Raw genomic sequence first — 21,881 nt, 5'->3', positions numbered from 1 at the left:
CAGCCCAAGCCTCCTGTCTAGTAGCCCAGCAGGCTTATTTATGCCGAAGATCATCCATTTTACTAGAAATCAATTGCAATTATTACCAAATCTATTAGCATTCTAATTGACAATATATAAGCAGCTAAGTGGTATGTAAATAATTAGATTTATGCAAATCAATGAAATATGAGCTTGGGAGGGGTAAAAGTGATTCAGTGAAAAATAACATAAATATTTCCAACAGCTCCCATGAAAGCGAGTCAATAAAACCAAGTTGAATAAGGTGTAGCTCCCAAAGTGTCAGAGGAACCTATAGAAACTGACTTCAAAAGTTACATTAACTGTGCTTCAATGTAAAGAAACTGAAGGCAGGAATCTTAAGGCATGTGTTAGTGGTGGGATTTATGAGGAGAGACAACATAACAGGCCAATTAACAGACCCAGAGTCAGAGAAGAGACTTACTTTACATCAAAGATTGGCAAATGAACGTCAATTTATATGCTTTAAGCTTTGTAAAGGTATTTAAGGCATGAATAAATCATCTTCATGATCACTTGCTTTAAACATATCTTTTCAGAGAATCAACCGACGACCAGCCTTGTGTTTGTTGCATGACACCTACCTATGTAAGCTTTCCACAATAAAATAAAATAAACAAAGTACAGGGAGCAAATACTTCCACAAAAGGATGGAAACTGGGATTTAAGATTGCAAAGGTGAGGCTTTAAGGGCACCGATGAGTTGGAATAACAAGCTGGATAGGATCGCATGTATCTATAATTCCAGCACCTGACTGGTGAGAGGGAAGACAGACACAGGGAAATCACAGAGAAGCTAGTCTAGTGCATACATTTCGGTGGCAGACACGAGAACGAGCCTGCCCCAACATGGTGGAAGGCAAGAAGCAAGTCCAGAAAGCTGTCCTCTGACCTCCACGTACACGCGGCACCATGCATAATGGCAGACAGTCACCTGTGGATGGCCACCCCTCATGTGCTAGTAATAAATAAATAAATTAATTAAGTAAATAAATAACTATAATGAACAAATAAAATTTAAAGGTTAAGGTTTACATGTTTGGTTCAATCATGAGGAACAACAAACAAACAAACAACAGATAAACAATAAAATGAAACACATATTTAGGAAAGAAATACTCAAGTTTCATGAATGTGTCTTGGTTAAACACCGCACAGTTACAAAACTGGCTCAACAACTTCAGAAAATAAAATCGTTTAACTGATCTTCACAATACAGCTACCAAATTCTTGGAGACATGAGATTGATGCGGTTTAAGGCCTAGAGACCAAATGGAGTTCCACATTCTTGTCATTTAACACTAAACACAGTTCCCGTAGTGCTCTGGCTATGTGACGCTTGTCATTTTAGAAGATTTCCCCTGGTTCCTCGGGTTGACTGGGGCTGGACGAGCCAGACTTGGCAGCTTAAAACCATGCCGTGTCTTCACCGCAGACTAGATTAGTTCTAGAAATTTACAGCAAGCCTAAGGATTTGGGATTTCTTTTTATGGGGTTTCAATTTTTCAAAACAAGGTAACCACATAGAGAGCTCTTTCTCCATGACCTTAAGTCATCTATTGGGTGAGTAAATGTAATTACAAATGACTACGGTCATGTTTCTGAGCTTGCATGCATAAAACAAGAGAATTTCCAGTAAAGCTGAAAACTTCCTTTCACTTATTTCGCCTGTAATTCCAGAAATAATTAAAGCTAGGCCTATAAAATGAAATAAAATTCAGTAAAAGAACAGAAACATCTGTGATGGTAACTTCTCAGAAATATCAAAGACCTTACAGAATTCAGCTTTAAATATCAATTAATCTATTTTAAAAATGAAGCACAGTGCCTCTTTTTCCTTTTAGTGGTGTCAGCCTGCCCCAAGACAGACCCCTGGGGCAAAATTACCAATGGAAGCTTTCTCAGCCACGCTGGTGGGCTGCCCTCCTCAGGTCCTGCCTAAGTCCCCTTCAGTCCGTGGGAGGTCTCAGATGCACGAGAGGGGACCGCTCAGCCTGCTGTCCAAATTGCCTTTCTCACTTTCTAACAAAGTAGCCTTTCACTGTCTTTTGTCTTTAGGATGTTGTCACTAAACTCATTTGTACTCCAGGAGAGCTGGGGTCTATTTAGGCTGAACTCTCTAGACCTTGGAAGTGTGACAGACAACACGTTAACTCCTTCATCTTTAGAACCTGTATGCTGCTGATGATACCTGAAACACAGAGAGAAATAGACATATCTTTCCATAGTGTTGAGACTTATTAAATAAATAAACCCTTGAGCCATCTCAATTTTCTTGGCTTCAACTCACCAAGTACTATTGATTTCACTTTATAGATTTGACCATGGGCAATTATAGGTCCTTTGAATATAATCCGAATTATTAACGTTCTTTTTCAGATAACAATTTCAGATATTACAATTTCTACAAAACTATTTGTTGCAGAATGATTACTAAATGGCTATCAAAGTCTCAGAAGCCTTACTGAAGACAAGCACATGGAACTGATACAAAATGTGAGGAGAGCCACTGCAGGTGTTTGTATATAAACAAATCCAGTCAGAAAATCTGGTTCAAGAACCAGTTCAAAGTATAGAGCCCAGGTCTAGACAGTGGTTTGGGTGTGCCACATTGAGGAGTGGATCTCTGAGGGTCAAGGGGGCAGAGTTAGGTTTGTCATCTATTGATATTGTGACATATGCCAGATGGTCTGATGCTTATCAGTGTGGTCTACCAGGCACTGCAGGAAACAGGTGACAGGCTTGTGACATTTGTCGTGTTTGGATGTTCAGAGGCCTGTGTGTATTTCTGACTTCAGTGGAAAAGTTATAGGTGGTGCTATTGATTTGCATAAATAAGTTTTATTCCCTGTCTGTGCCTCATTGTTATCCATGGATGGTGGCTGTTTACATGAAGAGACAAAACATAACATTGTTTCTGCCTCTGCATTGGCTGTCAAAGCATTACCAATTGCTTTTTTATAAAATGACATCACTCAGAGGGAAGCAAAGTATCGCCTGAAAGAAAGATGTAACTGTATGTAGTAGCTTAGAGTTGGCCACAGCCTGCTCTTCACATGTGTCTATGGATCCATGTTATATAACACATGCCAGGGCACAGAAAGTGATTCACTGAAGTTGGACACTTCAAAATACTGAAGTGATTAGACTTACAGGAAAGTGGATGTCTTTCAGAAGCTCTTTGAACAATTCTTTCTCCCACCAAGAATTTATCCTGCTGAGAAAATTTCTTCCCCACAATATTGCATTTGTCTAAGGCCCTGGGAACTGCTTAAATTAGCATAGCAAGTCAACTACCAAAGGAGATACCAAACCCAAATACACTTTACATGTATGATCACCAGCTCAGACAGACCTTGTGAAAGACTTCCTCTCTGAATAAGACAGCTTTTACCTACAAAGAAGTTCAATCCCCCATTTTCTCTGAGCTATATATAAGTTACTCCCAGGAAGCCAAGAGAAATTGTTCCTGGTGATTCTTTTTGGGCTCATTCCTACCTTCTCAAAATCATTTCTTATCCCTTTCAAATTGTCTATTTTCTATTATTATTCTCTTCCACTGCAGAAATTATTTAGTCTTCAATCTTGTGAGACTTCTTTGATATTTTGTTTGTTTTCTAGACAGGGTCTCACTTTGTAGCCTCTACTGACCTACAATTCACTATGTAGACCCGGCTAGGCTCAAACTCAGAACTGCCTCTGTATCCTGAGTGCATAGGCCATCATGCCTAGCATGTGTTGATTCTGATATTTTGTATAGTTCTTATACTTGTACATGTAAATAAATGTGTATGCTTTTCTACCACTGATTTGTGTACTGTCAACTAGTTCCAACAGAGTTTTAAAGAGTGAGAATTAAACTTGTATTACCTTTGTCTCTGTACATAAGAAAGGAAAAGGGACAATTAAGATTGCAGGGTGAATTAAACTGGCTGTCATCTCACCATAAAAATAGATTACTATGTATTATTTAGGTAGGCAATATCATCACAATTTAATTATAGAAGAGGCAGATAAAAACTAAGAGTTCATATACTATGATGAGAGAAAGCTTTGACAGGCCTTTAATGGCTGAAGATAGGAGGGACTTTAAGTTGTTCTGCCTTGTTCTTGAGCTCCAAAAAACCACCCTGAAGCCAACTCTGATGCAATCTCTTTAGGGTCTTTATTTACAAGCTTGAGCTTAGGCCTATTTACCACCAACCTTGAACCATCAAGATGATTTGGTGAAGAATCCTTGAACCCTCATTGGGATAAGGTATTATAGGAAATGGGAGCAAGCAAGGGGATGTCTAAGCTAGCAAGCATTTAATTGAATGACCCTTAGAAGCCAACAGGTGGGTGCTCTGAAGCAAAACCATGAACAATCACAAATGGTCTGAAAGTACATCTGACACAATCACACTAATGTTTAATTGCCTGTTGCTAGGAAGTAGCTATGGAGTAACTCTAGGGTATAGGCCAAGGACAGGCCATGGGATCCTTCCTGGTACTTGGGTGCAGTATGGTTCAGCTGCAGGTCAAGTTTTCAGCCCCCTTTTTGAACGATGGAGGCCTGTCCCAAGATGGAGTAGGTTTGATCTCCCAAAGGGATATAGGCAGCCTATACAGGCTGGAAAAGCAAAAGATGAAATTCTCTATTACAAAGTCCAGAAAGAAACTCAGACCTTTCATTATTAAGTTTTAGACTAATGAGACACATTTAGTCTTTTGAGTTCTAACACGAATAAAGGTTGGTGCCATTATAAGTCCCCAAGTTAATGGTATTTTGTTATATCGGCAAGAAACTAATACCCTTAGGTGCCTGATGTTGCTGTTGTTGCTGCTGTTGCTGGGTCTTCAAGTGGGTATGTAGTCTCTGGGGAGACAGAATGTACTTGTAAGATAGTAATGTCAGAGGTGAGCTGGTATGTTTGTTGGTAGGTGTTTCTTCACAGAGTACAAAGGCCTGTAGGTCTGTGTCTAATAGGGGCAGTACTGCTAAATGTAACATACAAATTCTTGGCCACACTGAAGGGAAATCAGCTACTCAGCTACTGGGCTAGATTGAGGAACTAATGTGTGGAAGGAGGACATGCCTTCATACTCTTCACCTTTTCAGGTTCTGTATTTAACTTCTGAGTGAGCAGGCCACATTTTGATTTTCGTAAAGGAAGACTCATAGGGAATGGGTATTCAGAGAAGGCAAGAAGAGGACTAGAGAAAGAAGGAAAGGTGGGGCTGATCCAGGAATATTCTGGAAGCACCATTCCCTACCAACCCTAAACCTGATTAAACTAAGCTCATGAAAACTCTAGATAGACTTTCTTTCAGATACTGGTGGAGGAATAAGGCTTTGTACATGCAGCAACATGGGGCTGTGCAGATGATCAGCTGAATCTTCCCATGGAGAAGGCTTCCATTTTCACAGTTCTGGGTACAACAGCTGCTGGTAATGTTCAGCCACTTGTTTCCCTGGAGAGCAGTCTGTAAGAGCTGGCTCTCTCTGAAGGAGAAGGAATGAAATATCCACCTTTTGGTCTTCCTTCTTCTTGAGTTCCTTGTGGAATGTGGGTTGTTCTTCCTGTATTCCAAACTTCTGGGCTAATAACCACTTATCAGAGAGTGCATACCGTGTTTGTTCTTTTGTGATTGGGTTACCTCACTCAGGATGATATTCTCCAGATCCATCCATTTCCCTAAGAATTTCATAAATGTATTGTTTTTAATGGCTGAGTAGTACTCCAATGTGTAAGTCAAATTATCACTATTTGCTGATGATATGATAATATACTTAAGTGACCCCAAAAATTCCACCAGAGAGCTCCTAAACCTGATAAACAACTTCAGCAAAGTAGCTGGATATAAAATTAACTCAAGCAAATCAGAGGCTTTCCTATACACAAAGGATAAACAGGCAGAGAAAGAAATTAGGGAAACAACACCCTTCACAATAGTTACAAATAATATAAAATACCTCAGTGTAGCTCTAACTAAGCAAGTAAAAGATCTCTTTGACAAGAACTTCAAGTCTCTGAAGAAAGAAATTGAAGAAGATCTCAGAAGATGGAAAGATCTCCCATGCTCATGGATTGGCAGGATTAATATAGTAAAAATGGCCATCTTACCGAAGGCAATCTACAGATTCAATGCAATCCCCATCAAAATTCCAACTCAATTCTTCACAGACTTAGAAAGAGCAATTTGCAGATTCATCATTCTTATTTTAAATGAAAAGACAGACCACATATAAACAATTCATTTAAAAACATGGGCTTCTGTGTAAAAACTGCTAAAACTTTTAAGTAAGAGTATAAGGGACAATTAGCCATATCCATCAACTTTAAGGAACAGTATCCATTTTATAAACAGCATATTGAATGATCCATATCCACATGTGAATAACTACTTTGCTATGTTATTTGTCTCCACAACAATGGCTTTGGGGTTGGCATCGATAATGACAATAAGCCTAAGTGTGGACTCTTGCTTGAGAAAGCCACACAGATACTCTGTGCAGCTAAGATTCCTGGTAAAGAGACATCTCATCATGGTTTATAGATGTGATCTTCTCAAAATCTGGTTTCTGCACCAACAGTGTCTACACCACCAAGGGACTTGCTAATATTTTAGAACTGAAGTTCAGTCCCCAATCCAGGCAGATGAATACAAAAGCACTGGTGTAGCGATTTTGCAGTCTGTTTAATAAGTGCTCTAGAGAACTGTAATATAAGTGGGTGTTTGACCTTTACCATCTAAATGAATAGTCCTGGGATCTAGTGCACTTGAGATTTATCCATGCATTTATGATTCATTGCTTTAATTGCTGACTAGTATTCTATCACATAGATATCCCACAGTGAGTTTGTCCATTCCCTCACTAGGGGAAATTTAGGTTGTTTCTAGATTGAGGCAAGTATGGAAGGGCTCCAATGGTCACAGCACAACACAAGCATCCACAAGTCTTGACCTTCCTCGGGTAAATGCATGATAATGAGATTACTGGGTCATATATATTTTACTTCGTAAGATACCATTAAATGATTTTCCAAAGTGGTTTTACTATTTTGTATTTCTACTAGCCATGTATAAAAATACTTATTCATTCACCACAGATTTCTCAAGGCCAGCTACCTCTTAACTTTCAGAGTAAACTAAGACATTCCTATTTTAAGTTTGGATTCTACTACTTCTAGACAGAAATGTTGCCTAATATAAGAAATTGATAATTAATATTACCAACATTCTTTATATAACTTATTCTTACTCTATTTTTCAACATGTAGGTCTCTGGAATATAGACTATTCTAAGAACCAAAGGGATACATTTTTAACATTTTTCCCCCTCCAAAGATTAAAGGCTTTATTGATATAATTAGCCATAGAGGATTTTGGGAATGTTCTATCTTCATGCATGAGCTAGAGTCTCCAACAACTACTAAAGCAAACTTCTTTTCTACTCTTGGGGAATCTAAGAATGAGATTTGTGAGCATTCCAAATATGGATTATTAATAGTCTCTTCCCATGATGCTGATCATGACCATGGATGGTTACATGAGAATGTGGTATGTCTTACATATGAAACAATAGAAAAATCTCTTAACCATTTGAGATTTTGATCCTGAAGACATTTCACTATGACTCTTACTGTCATCTAAATGGCATGAGCCCCCGCTTGTTGCTAAGCAGCGTTTGGATAGAGGGTTATTAATTCCTGGGAAATTTGAAGTTGAGGTTCATCTTCCAAGAAACTGTTGCCCAATAATAGCTCTGGCAATCATGGTATAAATAACACTTGTCTGGTCTTGCCAGTGAGCGAAACAGAACTAAAGTGGAATTTTATCTGAGACCTTAAATATAGGTCTTGGTACAGGCAGAACCATGAAAATACCATTCTAACAACTTCTTATTAGTGTCACTACTTCAAATGAAACTCTTGTTCATTGGTTCTCAATTGTCCTAATGTTATAACACATTATAACATAATGTTATAACAATTTTCCATGTTGTAGTGACCCCCCCAACCAAAAAATTATTTCATTGCTACTTCATAATTATGATTTATGTAATTTACTGCCACAGTTACAAATCATCATGTATACACCCATGTTTTCAGATCGTCTTAGGTGACACCTGTGAAAGGGTTGTTTGAAACCCAGGAGGGGTTCAGACCTGTAGGTTAAGAATTACTGTTCTCCTGATACATGTGGAATGCCTGGTGCCATTGGGGGAAATCAAACTCTCCAGTTGCCTCTAACACTGATACAAATCTATAGCACACAGAGTAAGTAGACTGCCTTGCCTTCTTTTACATTATGTTCTCCAGAAGAGTCCTGCCTCTACTAAAATCTTAATATAACAAGATATGATGGTGCTCATTAATACCAGTATTTAGAAGGCAATGGCAGCAAGATCTTCAACTAGAGACCAGCCTGGTCTATATAGAAACACCATTACCAGACCCATAATTAACTGACTAAATAAATAAACTACAATGAAAAGATACCGGCTATCTCTTCGTATAATAATTTTATTTCTTTTGTCCCAATTTCAAATTACTTGGATAATTTCATTGAAATACAACATGGCAGTTCACTGAGCTATTGTTTGCTCCATACTTTAAACTAATACTGTTCAGTGTGTGGGTAATTTACTTACTGTTCAAATAGAAACAGAAGGTTGGACTGGGTCATTGTTCAATGTCCACTTCCATGACATTAATCACCACAAATAAAGACAAAGTAACATAACCAAAGATGCTCAGTCCTGTCAGTCATAAGGTAACAGAACTGTATTTTCACACACACACACACGCATGCAATGATGAACAGCACAATCTAAGTTCGAAAGGCCTTCCAACACAGTTCTAATTTTCAGCAAATAAAAACTACAGGCTGGATAGATAGCTCTGTCAAATAAAGTGATTTGCCCTTACCTTACAGCATGAGGATCTGAATTTAAGACCAAAACCCATGTTAAAATGCTGGGTATGGTGCTACATGCTTATAGTCCCAGCACTGGAGAGACAGAGACACAAAGCTCTCCACTGCTATCCAGCTACTACAGCATAAGCAGAAAGCACTGAGCCAATGAGTGACCAGGGTCTCTGTTTCAAAGAAGAAGGACACTATTCCTGAGAATGACACACATACGTACACATATATGTGCATCTGCACACATAAACACATGCGTATGTGCATGCACCAAGGCACTGAAAATATATGCATATAAATATATACATGTTTGCATATAGCATTAGATAATATTCAGCACTTGATTTCAAGGATTCTATTATAGTCAAGCTAAAAGGGGAAATTTATAATTGTGCCAGGATATATCCAAAAATTCCTACTGTCTTTCTTTCACTTTTATTACTTTTCCCCTTCTTCCATTCAGCCACTCACTTGAAGAGATCAATGACAGCTCACACATGGAAATATTCACTATATTAGCTAGGATTTGTATTGCTGCAGTTAAACACTGTGACCAAAAGTAAGGTGGGGAAGAAAGCGTTTATTTGGCTTAAACTACAGTATCACTGTTCATCATCAAAGGAAGTCAGGACAAGGACGCAAACAAGGCAGTAACCCACCCGGAGGCAGGAGCTGATGCAAAAAGGTGCTGATGACTGCTTTGTTCATCACTGCTTGCTCTCCCTACATTCTTATAGAACCCAGGACCACTCACCCAGAGATGGTCCCACCTACAATGGTCTGGGCCCTCCCTGATCAATCAATAACAAAGAAACTGCTACACAGCTGGGCCTTATGGAGGTGGTTTCTCAACTGCGTTTTCCTCCCTTCAGATGACTCTAGCTTGTGTCAAGTTGACTTAAAACTAGTCAAGACATCCATTTCTCCCATGTTCTCACCAAATAATATGGAGCAGGAAGTTCAGCCCTAGGGCATGTTATCAAAGTGATCCACACTGAGCTAAGGAAATGGAAAATATTCCCTCCCATTTTATCAGCTTTGCATGTATTTTGAATGCCTACACACATACACATACACATGCACACACACCATATATATCTATTTATATATTTTATACACACATATATGTATAGTTTCTGTATGTACACACACACACACACATATATATATATATATATATATATATATATATATCATTGGGATGTTTTCTTGCATAAAAATTTATACATGTGTCTGTTGTCTGCAAAGCACCTAAATATACTGAGGTAGAAGGAAGCAAAGTGAGCAAGCAGAGTTTCCTCTCTGGTTAGAGTAAATCAGTAAGTCCCCGTTTTAAAGCTTTTGAGGGGAACAGGTGAGTATGGGAGGATTTGGGGGTTATATTTTTCCCAACATATTTTTATTAGTTATTTGGAAAGTTTTTACCTTGTACCTGGATCATACTCTCTTCCCATTCCCTCCATGTCCACCTTTCAACACTTGCACTTTTCCCACACAAAAACAAACAAACAGACAGACAGACAAACAAACACCATGTCCAGTTTGTGTTGCCCATATAATCTTTGGAGTATAGTCAAACTCCCACAGGACAACCCCTTTAAAAAAAATTGAGTCCTTCCCTACTCCATACTCCCTCTCCCACATCCCCACCAGAAGCCATCAATCATGCAGACTTTCAGTATCTTTATCAAGAATTTCAAGGGCTTTCTTCAACAGATTTCTGTCTGGATTGTTTTGTTGTTGTTGCTGCTGCTGCTGCTGCTGCTGCTGCTGTTGTTGGGGACAGTTGGTCACAGAAGCCTTCAATGTCCCTAATTCTCAGTTCTGAGTCTGTAGTCATCAATACCCCTGCTTCCTTTCCCACAGCAGTAGGAAGCCTCAAGGATCATGGGCTTCCGAACGGTTTCCAGTGGCAGCATGGACCACAGAAGCCTTTCAAAGAAAGCCATTCTTTAACTTGGATGAGTTGTTGTTGCTCAGAGTTGTTTTGATCACGAGACTAGGCAGTGGGAAGGGTCTGGGCAGCATTGAGTCTGCTGGTGGCCAAAGCCTCCCAGTGGTCCAAGAATCTGCCCTACTCACCAACAACAGTCCCTTTGTCTGCCGCAGCCACATTCCCATACCTGCTGTTACCACAGCATCTCTTAGCTCTGCTTCCTTCCGTCAAGCACCACCTTTTTCCTCAATTCCATGAAACCACTTTTTAAAAGCATCTTCCCATGAGACATATTGTGTGCTTGCAGACTCATCCTCCACTACTGAGGCTCTCCTCAAAGCCTCCATAGGTCTCTCAGGCTCTTTGACATAGCCCCTCAGCCTCATGGATGTTTGGTGGCCATGTCATCATGAATCTCTATCTTCTGGGGGATGAAAATTTTTATAGATAAGATCGGTACATAAGAGGTTATCAGAATGAGCATAGAGTATTGTAACCAGATTTCTCCTCCAACTTTATAAATTTTATAAATTTATAAAGTAAATGCTTTATAAATTTTAGAAGAATAGAGAAGAGTCAGACTACCACTCAGCCATCTTCCAGCCTCGACTACAACCAGCTTCACTACAAACAGCTTCAGCTTCATTGCTTTAGAACATAGCCTGGTGCTGCTGCTTCACTCTGCCTGTCATTTTCCTCTACAGACAGCACTGCCTGTCCTTGGAATCACTTTGAACGATGCATCTGCACTCCAGCTCCTTCTCTGTTCTCCATTTTGAAAGAAAACAGGAAAGTAAGCCTAGTTCCAGAGCAGAGGTAAAAATATCCTGAGAATTTGCCGGGTCCTTAAAGAAAGTTCCCACAAAACTTTCTATAACACGGTTGTGGCTTACTATTGCATGTGGTGTCCGGGTGTTCACCAAGTCTGGAAAGACATCCTAGCGGTCAAACCCAGCTCTCTATTCTTGTATTCCACCATCCTTACCCTCTTCACAGAATATAACAGTGGAACGGTGTCTGAGCCTTGTCTTCTTGATTTCCAATCTGCTGGATCTAGGGCATTCTTCTCCCCTCTTGCTTGACAAGCCTCCTTGGGCTCTCTTCTTGCTCCCTTTTTACTCAGCATCACTATACTCTCAAGTTTACTTGGCCTGTCATGGAAATTCCAAACAACAAAGACTCAACCTTGCCCACGGAAAAAAATAGAAGAACTACTCTTTCTTCCCATATGAGAAAATAGAAGAACTACTCTTTCTTCCCATATGAGCAGGACCTATGCAAATGCCTCCAAAGGCCCCCCACAATTTCTTATAACGTTTAGAGGTCGGTAACAGTTTTGCCATCCAAGACTAGTTTCAGAGTCCTGTCCTGTGGCCACCGAAAGGAATTTCTATCACAGTTAGACTTGTTTGCAGGAACAGAAATTGCAGAAACAAACATTTGTAGGCAGACGTTCTTAAAGATATTTAATGCCTTTAAAAATGTGTTTAAAAAGGCATTTGCAGGTTGGAAAAAAATCCTCATTTCACAAACAGGATTTACAGAAGGGATTTTGGAGGAATGACTGTGGTAATCACTCCTGGAGGCAGTTTCTCTCTGACATTTGCCTTTCTAAAATAGGAGAAAGGGGTTTTAACAAATAGGTAGAAATCAGCACACTTAAGTAGTGCTTGAGCTCAGTCTACTTCTACACAATTCTGCAGTTTTGAGGCAGAGATTTCTGTGAGGCTGCCATGGGGTATAGCAGTAATGTTTTTGTTAGGTATGCATATAAGAACATATACAATATGTTCATGTCAGCTCTGCATGAACATCTCCATCCAGCACACCATCATTCCATCTTCCCACCTTTTCTTATGAGTAGTGTTCAAGTCAGGATTTTTCTGTGGACACTAATTGAACACTCTTTCAATTCTCACCACACATTTAGGTCCATGTATCTTATACAAGCTCAATATCTCCATCAGTAAGACAAAACTTCACTCTAAGCTAGAAATTAAAATAAAAAATAACAATTAGATATGGACGTTAGAGATTTATAAAAACAGGAATAAATAGCACATCTAGTAGCCTGATTTTGGAAAAAGACAAGAAGATGATGTTTTGGTAATCCATCATCACTGCCTGGCAAACCGGAACCACAGCAATGATCTGCAGAGTTGCAAACCTAGGGAGCAGATCCTAGGACGGTCTTAAGAAGAAGAGCTCTGCTTAGTCACTCAGGACCCCGTCCTGAACACTGCTCCTGCTCAGTTTGTTTGTCAGAGGCTCAAGTCTTCATGTCTCCTTGCTGATGTTGGACACATATCCAATCATTGATTCCTACTTTCTTTAGTCTCCCAGTGACTTCTTGAGAAAAATGTAAAGCAACTGAAAAGAAAACATTTCCTTCCTCCTACAAGCCAAGACCATCACTTTTACAGCTAAGACATAAAATATAGCTATACATAAAATAGAATCGGAAATAAAATCAATATGTATTAAAAATACAACACACAAAAATTAATCATCAAAATCCCCCAGTGGTACCTTATAACAATCAGAACTTCTAAAATCACTTTTTATTTTTCACTAGCTTCAGTGTCTGCTTTATATTATTTAATACTTGGAAAACATTGAGATAAACTTAAAATTTTCAGCAGGCTAAGCTCAGCCTCCAGAGGAAAGTCTACATACTCACATAACGAGGTCAATAGCATGGGGCGGATACTGTATCTATTTTGGCAATGTTACACTTGTATGCAATGCATTTGGGTCATAAGCAAATTGCATACCTCTCTCTCTATAACATGGGTCTACTACCATATCCAAGGAAGCACAGAAGAATGTTTACAAGGGGAGGAAATGAAATGATGGTAGGAAAGGTCTGCCAGTCCAGGCACTGCAAGCCTGCCTGTCTTGCTCACCACCCAGCTGGCGGTGGGTACCCTGGGCTCATTGTGTAATTCCTTGTAATTTATTCTAGGTTTGTAAATTTCCATAAAGTGAGTCTGGGCAGATCTCAGTTGGTAAAAACTGAACAGTCACAGCTGGAAAACTAAGGAAAACTGTGGAGTTTTCTCATCCCCTAATGATCAACTTACTTCTCAACTAGTCTTACTGTTCTGTTTCTCTTTTCTTTCTTTTCTTCCATTTTTTTTCAGGCACTGTAAAGAATAGTACAGCCACTGTCTTCATAGTTAGACCATTAATATCTTATCCAGTAGAAGATTCACTTTACTCCTATTCATCCTCCAGCTTCCTTCCACAATGTCGACAGGACTTGGAAGGAGTGCCACCAATGTCCAATACTTTAACCAGTTAGAGCTCCCCATCTAGAACATAACCCTCTGCCTGAATAGGTGACTCTGAGCCACCTGATAACTTTAGCAGCCTGTTTCTCTTTGAAGGGGTCTGAACATAGCCGCCTTCCTAACAACCCATTTTGCCTGTCACCCACCTCTGTGCCATTAGAAGCCTGTTAATTGCTACCTTGGTGACAAAGGAAAACAACACCATTGTGCTGCTAATAAAAGACTGTGAATTGCTTCCCATCTGAAATGCAATGATTTTAATTGACTTTATTTGATTCCAAGACGAAATGGAGATGCACAGTCATAGCAAGGTCTGCCCTCATTAAAGGAGACTTGTCACTAATTTCAGATGAAAATAGAAGCTGGATGCTTATCTATCTTGTTGCTCTCGGTCTGCGACACACAGAACCAGGCTGGTGAGTTTCTGCTATTTCCCTTCTCTCTCAGGTTTCCCTCCTGGGACCCAATAAAGGACTTTGGAGCAGGTAAAAAGCAACACATTATTCTGTAGCTTTATCCCAGTTGTGCTTTCAAAAACAGATTTGCAGGCTCTGGCCCAACAGGCAATAAGTCACTCAGCCCATTTTCTCAGAATTTCCGAGGCACCGTTACTGTTTGCTTCCCAATAACTCTATAATCATGGACAGTAACAAATACACGAAGATATTTCCTCCTTTGCACTCAGAAAGCTACACCTTCATGAATATCTCTTCCTTCACTATTTCCTAATCCAATTTTTTTCATGTCAGAGCTAGGAATTTGTGTGACAGGATATTGGTGAATTTCCATAAGTCTGGGCTCAGCCAAAAAAAAAAATAAGCCTTCTGTGTTTTCTGTGTAGCTTTGACTTCTTTGACTTCTGACTTCACATTGTAAATCTGTGACAAAGGAGCTGCATTCATGGGTAAATGTGGGAATGGTAATAGTGAAGACCAAATTATAAAAAAAATCAAGAATAGGGATTAATAATGAATAGTTTATAATCCTTACTATGATCTGCCAGAGGTGTTACACGATAAAACATTCTAAGCACTCATGACCCAATAAATATTAATTGTGCATTAAGTGTTTGGGGGAATATAGTATGAGTAGGCCCAGTTATGGACAAAATGCCTCATTTTCATACTCTTGTAGAAATTACATACTGATGAGCAAGCAACATTGCAATCAGACGATTCAGCAAGTGTGTTTACACACTGTGCTCAGGTAATGGTGTCATGAAGAAAAGATTAAGTAGAAAGGAAATGATTACAGTGAACCAGGCAGTGGTAGCTAGACAAGACCTCTCTAAGGACATAGCATTCAAGCTGGTGTTGTAAGTTCAAAACATGGCACCCACATGCTTTTAAACTCTTCCCATTTAGAGGGGGCACTATGTTCTCAACCTTTGAACCTGTCTGACTATTCAGCAAATAAAATAGTTGTAATGCCATGACGAACTGACAGCTTCTACCTTGGTCTTCTAAGAATACATCTGGAATTCTGTCTACTGTACTGGGCAAGAACCTAACCAATCACTGAGAAGGCCAGGACTCCTGTATGATAGCCCTGCATGCTGTATGTCACTAACCTAAAGTAGAGGATACCTCTGTTTTTGTACAAGATCCCTGATTTATGCAAAATGTCTGTTTACCAGGACTGCTTAGAAATTAAGTTACTGAATCCGGTGTTGACTTCTAGACTAAGCACAGTATATTGAATACCAAGAGGTCAAGATAAGTGCATTATTCTTTGTTTAGAGAAAGGATATTTTATATACTTTCCACTGCTGTTGCAAAATACCTGAGAAAAATCAAGTTAAAGAAGGGAAGATTTTTTTGTAGCTACTTTTCTGAGGATTCAGTTCATTGTGGGCTTGGCCTGTGGTGAAGTAGATGATCAGCAAGAGGGGGCGTGGTAGACTGAAGCTGCACCCTCACTATAGCAGAGAGGGGAAACTGGGGGCGAATAATCAAGAGGAGAGGGCAGAGAGGAGAAGAAGAAGAAATGGTAGGGATATCCCACCCTTGAAGGCCACGTGCTTGATGCTGGCCTCTCCCAACATTTGCTGCCATGGGATTCAGCCCTATGAACCTTGAGACATTTCAGGTGTAAATGTTATCTCTGGGAGTATTGGAATATAAACTAAGACTTGTAGGAAAGCTATAGGTCAGTGGAAGAAACAGTGTGGGTGAGGAGACACCTGCCCAGTGTTAGATTTATGGCTACTGCAGAGACTGACTCAATTTTCACACAGTGATCTCTGCTTCTACCTGGGATTAAACAAGAAGGCCAAGCAAACTGTCTGCCTTTTCTCCTCCAGACGTCAGAAGCTGAGCGCCTGCGTGGTCAGGGTTTTATGTAATGACTCTGCTTTCCTTCTTTCTAGGATGAGCTGATTAAGTCATTTTGCTTCATCAACATTGAAGGGTTTCAGTTGATTTTTCTCCTGGCAACAGTTAATTCTGGTGAAAAGACATCATGAAAATATTGATGGAGAACAGCAATATTAATCCATCCGCCGTTATTTATTAGTGATGTGTTGTATAACAAGTACGACTCATAAATTTAATGAAATGCAATGTCGTTAATCACTCACCATTTATAATGAAGGCCCATGAACTTCGTTTGAACATTTTCTTCTTGCAATCTGCTTATTACAAGCTTAGCGGTGGCTGCCTCCTCTCTGCTGTGACAAATCCCCTTTCTTCCTTACTTCATAATTACTAATCCTCCTTTACAATTCTAAGGAAAGTAACTGCTCTCTCAGTCTTGTTGCTATGGCTCCCAGCCTAAAGTAACTTCTCCCTACCTTATTGCTAAGAAGAGCCTGGACATTTTTTTTTTTTTTTTAATGGTGCAATGTATACAGCCCCTTCAAAGGACAAGTGATTTGGGCACCAAAGAAGTCATGCCACTTTTGCCTGTGATTTGTCTAGATTAGTGCAATTATATATGGCCCATAGGATAAAAGGGGAGTCCTGATGGGACACACATATTCTTGGAAAAGATAGGGGTTTTTTTGGTGCTCTTTGCTTCTTGTTCAAGATACGGTCAGATGTCAATGTGACCTTTGAAGCTGTAGCAGGCAACATAGGACGGGCATTTCTTCTTCTGGAGAGGCAGCTAAGAAAGAAGGAAAATTCTGTTTTGTTGATGCTATCTAGGATTTTCAAACAATGAAAACACTTGATCAGTTAGGATTCAAGGGATATTGCTAAGGAGTCCTTAAAGGCACAATGTTGACCCAAAGTTATAACCTTTATGGTGATCCCAAAAGTTGCAAAAACAAACTATCAACTAATCAAACAGGCAAACAGAAACTATACTAGTTCTCACTTTTCTTACAGGATAAAACTATCGGCAAGTAGTCTGTTTATGTTTTAGGTTTCATTTCTTAACACAGGCCTTCACCATGTAGACCAGGATTCTTTGGAACTAGCAATCTAGTCCAGACTATCTGTTTGTTTGTTTTTGTAGCTTTTGGGATCACCATAAGTTTTGGAACTTAGAGTCAACATTATGCCATTAACAATGTCCCCTGAAACCTAGGTGATCAAAGGCCCAACGCACAGGGTGGATGTTGCCCAGACCTGGAACACATGATCGTCTTGCTTCAATCATCCCATGACAGGAATACTTTCACATCCTTACATAAACCTGGAAAATGTTCAGTGGCTTTATAAACAAATAAATAAGAATGACAAGGAGTTATTCATGGATAAAAGACACAGAGGTGGATTTGTCACAAATCCATAACAATATATTCACACAAGGATGTGGTAGCCATCTAGGAACAAGAAGGTAAGTATCACCAGAAACAGAAGAGGGGGGAATGTGTTTTGTTGTGCCTAACTTAATATATTTCATTTTATTTTAATTTTTTAGGTTACATGTGTGTATATATATGTGGTATGTATATATGTATGTGTACGTGTATGTATGTGGTGTCTATGGTGTGTGTGTGTGTGTGTGTGTGTGTGTGTGTGTGTGTGTGTGTGTATGTATACAGGAGTGAAGATGCTTTGTCACCACTCTAGAGGAGGTAGGACTTGGGACCTGATAAATAGGCAGACTAAACCCAATTCAACTTTACTCAAACAACCAGACAATGAATACTCTGACAGTGAAGAGAAAAAATAAATCACTGAGTAAAGTTTTCAGGAGTTTAAGTTCCAGCTGAAATACAAGGACAAGCTGCACATGGTAAAAATGGTTTTCCAAAGAGGTTTATAAAAGGATTGTTTAAACATTTAATTGAATAACAAAAATTATGAATTGTAAGTAGTTTGAACTAAACCCATTTCTTTCCACTACACCTGGGAGGAACACAAAAATACATCCCAAGAACAATTGTGTGTTTTGAAATAACTGAGGTCACCAGACTCTTGTCTTGTTTTCTTGAAGTATTCCCCCAAGCACTCAGACTTCTCACATTGTTCCATTCCTGGATCATGGTCCTATGGAGCTTAGGGTTACCAGAAGGACCAGACCCACTGGAACTGCAGTTACAGGAGGTTGTGAGATGCCTGCCTAAATGTGGATGCTGGGAATGAAACTAAAGTCTTCTGCAAGAGACCACAGAGGCATCTTTCCAACCCAACACATTCATTAATTCTTAACTTTACCTCCAATAAAAAATTGGACCCACGGGAGAAAATAGTTTGGTGATTCATATAAAGACTAAACATAAAATTAGTAAGTGGTATAGCAATTCCATTCCTTCATATGCACAGAAAAGAATTGAAAGTGGGACTCAAATACAGTATACCAATGTTTCAGAAGATTTATTCATGGTAGCTAAGTGGTAGAAACAACCTAAGTATCTACTGGTGGAAGAGTTGATAGGAATGATAGGATATCTATATATCTATACCTACAGTTATATATAATATAGATGATAGATAGGTAGATAGATAGATAGATATTGTATTTTTAAAGAAAACCTGATATATGATATAGCATGGAAAGATAATGATAATATGGTACAAATTAAGTAAGCCTGATACAAAAGGACAAATATTGAAGAATCCCACTTGTTTCAGTGACTAATTTTATTAGTTAGTTTTCTATCACTATACTAATATACCTGATGTTACCAACTTATAAAGAAAAAAGGTTTCTTGGTTTTCAGTTTTGACAATTTACAGCCATGATTGAGTGCCCTCATTCTAGGGGTGTATGGCAGGCAATGTGAGAAAGCCCCATGGTGGGGCAACGTGAGAAAGCAAAGCTGCATGCCTCATCAAGAGTCACAGTGGTGGGGTGTGGTGGGTGAAAATAAGACTGGGATCCGATAGTCTTCTTCAAATTATGAGTCAAATAATGACTCAAAGACCTATTGTTCTCAATATTGCCTTGCCTTGGGCCCAAACCTTTAAGAAATCTTTAAGAGATTTCTTAATAATAACCTGGGGAGATCTTTAACAATAACCCAATGCCTAAAGCAGTAAAATTCATAGATACAGAAAGTTGGCTAGAGGGCAGGAGAATGGAATATATAATTGGTGCTTAATGGATATAGAATTTCTGAATTTGTAACACAAATAATTCTAAAAAGAGCAATGATGGTTATAAAATATTTGATACATATTTACTGCCATTTAATTGGATACTTAAAATGACTATAATGCTCTATTTTGTTATATGCATATCATAGTAAGAACTCATCCATTAAATTTTATCAATATGGGGCTCCACAAGACAATTTTTTCATTTCCAATTATTCAACTCAATTACAAAATCATTGAGTGCTTATGAAGTACAAAGTACCACAGAGTCCAGGGAAATGGAAAGTCACCCTCTTGCTCCTCATATTCTTGAAGAGTGTCATGCAATTGGGATTTAATTTTACTCTCTTTGTGTTACTTGACCTCAAAGATTTTTGTTGTATGTTCAAGGTCAAGTTGTACAAGAATAATCCTAATATATATCCAGGCAGGAGATTTAAAAATAATGTGCATAAACCAATAAATATGAGCCTTAGGAACACTGAGCATCACAGATCCAATCTCTCTTCATAACTCCCCACATTGCTAGATTCACTCATCCTCTAGGAATCTGTAAGAGCAAAGAATAATGCACTTTATTGCTGAGTTGAGTTTTGCAGATTATATACTCAATCTTTGTGGAAATCCAAGAAAAGACAATACTGTTTCTTATCCGCTTTAAGAGCTAACATAGAATGAACGTAGCCTTTAAAGTTGCCAGACTTAGGACTGAGGTTGTGTATCAAGATCTGAAGTGGAAGTTTCTGGTTGCTTAACAACACAGTTGTATCATGGATGTTTTTCTAGATGTTGTCTTGTGAGAGAGCATGTGATATTTTGTAGAAAATAGACATTTGAGAAGGCACATGATTTGTAGAAAAAACATAAATGGAACCTCATAAAAAGTGAGAGAAAACTTTTCTTACTTTGTGCAGTGCTTTGCTAGTCTTCGCTGGTCTTCACTTTGTAGAGAGAAATGCGCCAGAGAACTTCTCTTGGTGTTCTGGCTGATTCTGGTTACTTCCACTGACTCATGCCTTGCTGTTTCTGCTGGATCATGCTGCCACTACTGATTTGTGCTTGTTGCTATTGGACTGGATTCCTGGTATCCTGACAATAAAGAGTGGAATCACCATGAGGAACTACTTTCTGACCAGGCCCACAACTCCCTTTTCCTATTAATGTTTTTTCTTCCCTACCTCTCTGTTCAGTGGGATAGAAGGGAAGTTATTGAAGAACTAAGCCTACATAGATCCTTTAAGTCTTGTCAACTGTGTGTTGTTTGCAATGATCCTAGGAAGCATCACTGGGACAGTAGGTGAAACTGTACAGCAGACAAGGCCACTATTGCTGGGAGCTATGAGCAGGTTGCCTAACTAGGATGTGAACAGCCAGGGTGTATGTCTATTTGATATTTCCAAGAAACTGTATAGAGTGCACCCCCACCTCAAGACTTAAATTGGGGTATTTTTTCCATAATTCCCATTAAATGCTGTGGGACGGTAAACCATGCCAGGAAGCTTGGTAGAGTGGTCTGAGATCTTGGGGACTTGGTAGGTACACACCTGAGATGATAGGCACCGCCCTGATCTCTACCAGATTCCTGGTTTAGAACAAATGCCATGCTTCCCACGTTGGTCAAGTACGCCCAGAACAGAGTTCTCCATGTTAATGAGGTACCTAGAAACTCTGAGGGTTTAGCCAATAACCGTCCTTTCCCAGACATTCCTTCCTGCAAAAGGAATTTAATCTTGGGTCCACCCTGAGAAGTTGGTATCCATTTTCCATGATGAACAGTCAATAAACAGTTTAGAACCGTGGACTGTGGGGAGCCGCAGCTACCACCCTATATATTTGGCACCTGGTCTCTGTCCAGAACAGAGAGCATTGTGATAAACAAGCTGGGTGCCTCCAGTTTATGATGCAAGCTGGCATGATTTCTCGTAGCCTATTATGCTTTGCCGCGTAGCCGATGCTGATTGGGACCAGGGAAAGTCTTTAACCTGTGAGGGCTGGAGGCTGGGGGAAATAGGAGTAAGTAAGAAGAAAGAAGTAAGATGTAAGTATTAAGATGTAAGTAGTAAGATAGAAGAAGTAAGATGTAAGTAGTAAGATGTAAATAGCAAGATTAAGTAGTAAGATGTAAGAAGTAAGATGTAAGAAGTAAGATGTAAGAAGTAAGATTACAAGGTTCCTGAATAAACTTCTTGGAGAAGGGTTCGTGGTCGCCTCCTTATTTCCGCTGGTTGG

At 39.3% G+C, this 21,881-nt stretch overlaps 1 long non-coding RNA gene across 1 annotated transcript in view; it reads right to left on the bottom strand.

Moving 5' to 3' along the window:
• The window catches only part of LOC116091016, a 44,694-nt gene extending 23,440 nt beyond the window's left edge, over window positions 1-21,254 (bottom strand). Inside the window, exons 1-2 of the long non-coding RNA XR_004118891.1 lie at window positions 21,197-21,254; window positions 20,558-20,741 (exon numbers count right to left, since the gene is read on the bottom strand). This is a non-coding gene — a long non-coding RNA (uncharacterized LOC116091016). The remainder of the gene's footprint in view (window positions 1-20,557; window positions 20,742-21,196) is intronic.
• Between the last annotated feature and the right edge of the window lie 627 nt (window positions 21,255-21,881).

Source organism: Mastomys coucha, unplaced genomic scaffold (assembly GCF_008632895.1).
Source record: "Mastomys coucha isolate ucsf_1 unplaced genomic scaffold, UCSF_Mcou_1 pScaffold15, whole genome shotgun sequence".
NCBI lineage: Eukaryota > Metazoa > Chordata > Mammalia > Rodentia > Muridae > Mastomys > Mastomys coucha.
The sequence above is the reverse complement of the archived record's forward strand: the minus strand, read 5'-3'. Positions and strand labels throughout refer to the sequence as shown.